We start from the raw sequence: 6,204 nt of genomic DNA, 5'->3' as shown, positions 1-6,204 counted from the left end.
CGGTGCCTTGCTCATGAGCACCTGGCTGTGCCCAGGAGGTGAAGTAGCATCTCTCCAGCTACAAATCCACACTCCATACTTTGGTCCATACGGGGATTTGAACCAGCGACCCTCCGGTTCCCAACCCAACTCCCTACGGACTGAGCTACTGCCTAAAAAAAAGGCTTGGCTAAAAACATGTGTCTTCACGTGTTTTTTTTTTTTAACGTTTCCACAGAATCCAAGGCTCTCAAGGCTAAAGGGCGAGAGATCCAGAGCCTTGGAGCCGCCACAGAAAAGACTCGATCACCTCTGGTTTCAGAACGTGTTCTGGGGACAGTTTAAAGGTCTTGGCCTGAAGACGTCAGAGAGGGAGCAGGAGTGTGCGCGTGCAATAGATCCTGGATGTAAGAGGGTGCAGGCCAGGGTAAGCCCCAAAGATCCAAATGTCAGTGCTGCACAACACAGACGGGGTGAATTTATGAATGAAAGTGAGTACGTTCTGTCAAAACAAATCAATGTATCATCACACTTTTTTAAGTGGGTATATGGAAATCCTGGACTTTTCCTAGTGCGTATAACGTAGACTACACCACGGAGCACCAGATCCCGCGAGAATGGTATTTGGATCCTAACTTAAGCTTCAAACAAGCAGAACTGAATACATTCACAACAGAGAAGCAGAGAAAGATCCTGTTAAACGCTCCCATACCTACCGTATCATCAGTCACTGCGTCACACTGATTTACAGATTTAATGACTCCTTTGACAAGCCGCAGTGTAAGACATTAATCACCAAGGCTGCTCATTTCCTACCACAGATACCGAGTCCAGTGACAGGTTAATATATTCCTAGGAGCATATGAAGTTAGTGGTTCCAATATTTATAGAGATGGATGTAGAGGATGAGCTCACTGGAGAACAACGTGTGTGTGGGACACAGTCTTGGGAGAATGATGACCGATGACCTGTCTACTGAGAAGACAACATTTCGGGCCTCAACAGAGAAGTTCACTCCAAGAGACGTTACATGTGCCGTACCAGGCGCTTTCTGTTCTCGACCACAGTATTTAAATTTTAACAACACATGAGTGAGATGGCCGGAGGCAGGATCATCTCATTAAAACGGCGGTTATCCAAACAGAACCGGCCCCCCCCCCCCCCCCCCCCCCCCCCCCCCCCCCCCCCCCCCCATCCTTCCTGCTAGGCTCCATCATCTCCCTCGTAATCTTCCCAACGAAACCTCAAACTCAAACGCAGCAGTGATCTGTTTATAGCAATTAAGCGAGTGAGGCATCGGCCTAAAACTGGCGAGAGAGTCATGCATAAAGATGTGTCTCACGGCGAGGATAGTGGGGAAAGGCAAAAGAGGGGTGGGGGGGGATAATTGGCTTGAATTGATACAAGACGAGAACACTTGAGGCATTTCCAAAGATCAGACTAAAGAACGTGGACTCTCACAAGGATAGTTAGGATATTAGTAACAGCAACCATGTGTTCAAATAGATTACATTCTCCAGAAGTGACACAGCTCGTCATAATAAACAATACGAGGATGAGACTAATCAGAGGGAGAATATCAACTAAACAATGTAACGCAATCTGAGTGCTCGGAGCGGTGATTCTTCCCTGTGAAAGTGTCCAGATGAGGGGGTTTGTTTGGAAGGTTTCGGCTCTCTGGGAACCGAGAGCGGAGGCCGAGGTGCGTAGCTGCAAGCGTTCTCATGCAGGGCTACGGTTACTCAGCCTCAAGGGTAAAAAAAAAGTCTGGAAAGAATATACTCCTTGTTTCCTGGTGAGGTTTTACAGTGGAATTCCTCACATAGCTTCACAGCCGACAGTAACACAGCCAGAACTCATGACAGCAGAGTGCTGGGGTCCCCTGGTCGCCATGTGCTGGGTCCTGTCACCGTTAAACCGGCCAGAGTCTAAAAACATGCCGTCATTCTCAGCAACTGGAGACCCACAACTGTTTCATACCTACTGCTGGGAATGACACATCATCAGAGGGTGAACTGTCAGATGACAGGAGCTGTGTTTGAAGCCGTCCACTCCCTCACTATTCCCTAATGTTTACAGAGTTTAAACAGTGAACTATGTAGAGAACAACCAAATGAGATTTCAGACACTCACTGAAAGTATCACTGCTTCAGTAGCAGGGTTGGGCAAGTTATTTTTTAAAAGGACCAAAAAGTAACTAAATTAGATACTCATTTACTCATTATAAAGGTAACTAGTTACTTCAGAAAGTAACTAATGCGTCCCCGAAATCACCGTCACCAATCTCATCCCAACAGCAGTTATCTCAGGACACTTTACAGATAGAGTAGGTCAAGACCACACTCTTTTACAAAGACCCAACAATTTCCCCCAAAATCCGCAGACTCCATTGAAATATTGACTACTTTTAGCGTGTATAGAGCCAGCATATTTCCACATGTTGATTCCAATACTAATATATGGGATTTTTGACCGTAAAAGATGGGTACGAGTCCAATACATTTAGATTAAATGCAGTGTTATTCAATTATTGAACAAGGAAGATAACTGTGGGTACACACACGGGTTTGAACATCAGAATAACTCCTCTTTTATACTTTTCTTCTTCCTCACACATGTCAGTTTATCTACTTCTGTACTTCTGTATCTTCCCTATTTATAAGACCCTTCTAATAGATGGACACATTCCGATCTATTCTCAGCTTTGTGTGGGTCGGGTTATCTCAAACTAAGCCTTCGGTGGAAGATCCTTAGAACAAAACAGAAGAAATACAGTTGAAAACCTCCATGTTTAATTATTCCACCTATCAAATAAAACCTCCCAATGTTTGCTTGGCGTAAAACACAGGGTGTGAATGTCATTAACTGTTGCAAAAGTTAAGGACGCAGTTCATGTTCAAGTTCATGAGTTTCAACCTTAATCAAAAACCTTTGATTAACGAACCTTTAATGCTATAATGCTCAACAGTTGTTCTTTTTGCTCAACCAAACGACGAGTTAGTCCGTCTCTTAATACTGTACCTTCCCTTACCCTGTCTGCCTGGGTCGATTCATTCCTACTCTTCAGGAATGGTTCACAAGGGGTTTCATGTTTCTAAAAGCCTCAGTATTCTCCTCTAACATCAGGCCGCTGTAGATTTTAGCTTTCTGCAGATGCATGCCTGTTGCCATGCCTGTTGCTATGCCTGTTGCTACACCTAAATCACCCACGAGCACGACGCGAGCGTGGAGCCTGCGGACAAGTTCAATAACTCAGCTTTCACATGGTGACACATGCTGTGTTTTGGTAAGTGTATACAATATGTGCAATCGTGTGAGCATTCACACTTTATGATCGTGTGTGCGTGCTTGCGTGTGTGTGCGTGTGTGCGTGTGTGCGTGTGTGCGTGTGTGTGTGTGTGTGTGTGTCACGCTGAGCTGGTTTTAATTGCTTCCAGAGGTTGGCCATGTGTCAGCCAATAAAAACACGAGAACCTACAAAACGTTGAGCAATTCCCTTCCTGTAGCAATGGGTTTATCAGCGCCACGAGCACCAAAGACAAATGGCCTGTTCTGCTGGTTGTGTGCACCAGGTTGTTGTGTTGCCTTCACACACGTTACTTGCTCTAGGCACAGGAAATGACATATGACGGGGAGAGACTATGTCACAAAACACACAAAACGGTCTAAAACCCTGAGAGAGAAGTAAAGTTAAGTGTATTTATAGAGCACTTATCACAGACACAGCCAAAAAAAGCTCCACAGGACGAATAAATGAATAACTGAAAACCCATTGATTCCCATTAAAAATCACAATAAATCCAAAAAATTCACAAAGGCGGGGAACATAAACATTTAGAGTGTCACGGCACCACAAGGTGATAGGAAGACCTACCTGTGTTGTAGAGGGGGCCGTTCCAGTCTTCTCTTCAGACCAGCTTGGTATCCGTTCTGGTGTAAGACGGCGTCCACACTCAGTTGACGGTTCATTTGTAGACACTCAAAGACATAACATTAACACAACTTGGTGGGGGAAATATCACAACAAATCAGAAACACAAACCTCTTCCACCGACTTGGTTGAAGGAAATATGGATTTCTTTCAACCAAATTGCCCAAAAATAACATGGATGATTCTATACAACATTACTTTCATTGAATTTTTGTGGTGTTTTTATTTAGTCTTATAGCATTTGAATTATTTTGTTTAATGGTTTCAAAACAGTACCCACCTGAGAGCCACTCAACATCCTCTGATCTTAACTATTAGTCAAAATAATTCATAAAAACGTGAGTATAATTTGATAAAAATTAGGTTTGTTGTCCATGAATTCCAAGAATAAGTGTAAAACCTGTTATTAAACCAGCTCAGTTTTTAAAGAAGCAGGAAAAAGTGACAAACGAATCAGAAAAAGCAACAAAAACATCGGAAAAGCTCCAAAAAAAAACAACCATTTTGACCTGGAAGGACAAGTTCATGGATAACGGGAAGACAACACAAGGGTTAAAGTACACTAGACCGACGCACACACACAAGAGCACATGTATAAAACATCGGCGTAGGCCACTTACATAGGCCCTGCGTAGAGCCTACATACAACCATAAATCAAAATGATCCATGAACTCAAAGATCTGATGAAAACATAATGAGAAAAAAAACCAACTGCAACCCTGTAATTAAAAAATCATAATTATCTTCTCCTTATTAGAGCGATTGGACGAGTTAAACACACTTCACAGGCTTCAAAGTGAAGCTTCGAAGGACATTTTAAATCCATCCATCCAAGAGAGAGAGAGAGAGAGAGAGAGAGAGAGAGAGAGAGAGAGAGAGAGAGAGAGAGAGAGAGAGAGAGAGGCTGCCATCAGGCCAGCTTTCCCTTCTTTCTCCTCTTTTATGACAGAAACACATGAAACCAGAGAGGGACTAACAATACTTTTGGTTTCAGTTAAGTACAGGATGAGTGAAACAGACCCAGCCAGGCCTCTGTGATGGTCTGGCTGAGCCTTACAGCCTGTTGGTTCCCCCCCCCCCCCCCCCCCCCCCCCCCCCCCCCCCCCCCCCCCCCCCCCCCCCCCCCCCCCCCCCCCCCCCCCCCCCCCCCCCCCCCCACCCCACCCCCACCCGGGCCCACACCACACTCACAAGGCACGCTCGTAATGAAGGGTTTCTGCTCAGCTTTTTTTGGAACCGCTACGTAACAATGTACACATTATATTTACTTCACAAATTGGGACTGGAGTATAAGCGGAGAGACACGTCCCAGGGAAAGATGTCGGACTTTATGGTGTCAGAATGAATGTGCGCCCATTTTTTGGGGCTCGTTTTGTTACGCAACGCCGTCTTGGGAGGTCTTTTTGGTGTTTGGCGAGTCAAAATGTGCTTCATTACACCAAAGGATTTTCATGTAGCAGTGCAAATGTTGTTTATTCGTCTACTCTGTAATCGAAGAGATGTGTGATGTGGCTCATAACATTCCCATCATTTATGATAAATCGCTTTCATTCAGCAAACAATGCCAAAGAAACAAATATAATGGAAAGCAAATACCAAGAATACTGAAGTGGTCAAATGCAGCTTGCATTATCTGTGTTTTTCTGTATTTATTGGAGTATCTAAGTAACTCCAAAATACGTCATAAAAGTCCACAGGAACAGATTTTACCCTCAGTATCAGGCAAATAGAGCCAAAAAATCATCATTGTGTGAGATAAACCTTTCATACGGACAAGCCCGGCCACGCCTGTCCAACTTGGTGTTCATGCACATAAACCAGTTTACAATGATAATAAGTGACAGATTTACGTTAGGGTCCTTCTCATGCAGGGGGTCCTTGATTTCAGACAATGTTAGACGAAAGCAGACTTCCTATTTTAGACCAAATACCATCTATTTACTTCCTGAAACTATAACCGGTACTGTCGGATTTGATCCCCTTCATCTAGCATGCTTATTAACCGCTGCCATCATTTACTTAAAGCTGTGACAGGCAATTTATCTTTGGTGTTTCAAATTTGTCATAATTCAAGCAGTCTTAGAGAAAAAAAGATTTCTTCACCTCTTTTTGGCTTGGTTTTGGGGGTTTAAATATTCCAGCCCCTGACGAGAGACTTTGGCCAATCACACTATCATTGCAAAGAGATAGAGCGTTCCTATTGGCTGTGCATGCAATGCTGCGCAGGAGGGGAGATGGAGAGCTGCAGAAAGAGTAACTAACACATTTTGTGTAATTTCATTATTATTTGTTT

This window comes from Etheostoma cragini, chromosome 15, assembly GCF_013103735.1.
Source record: "Etheostoma cragini isolate CJK2018 chromosome 15, CSU_Ecrag_1.0, whole genome shotgun sequence".
NCBI lineage: Eukaryota > Metazoa > Chordata > Actinopteri > Perciformes > Percidae > Etheostoma > Etheostoma cragini.
This window is presented reverse-complemented; position numbering follows the sequence as displayed.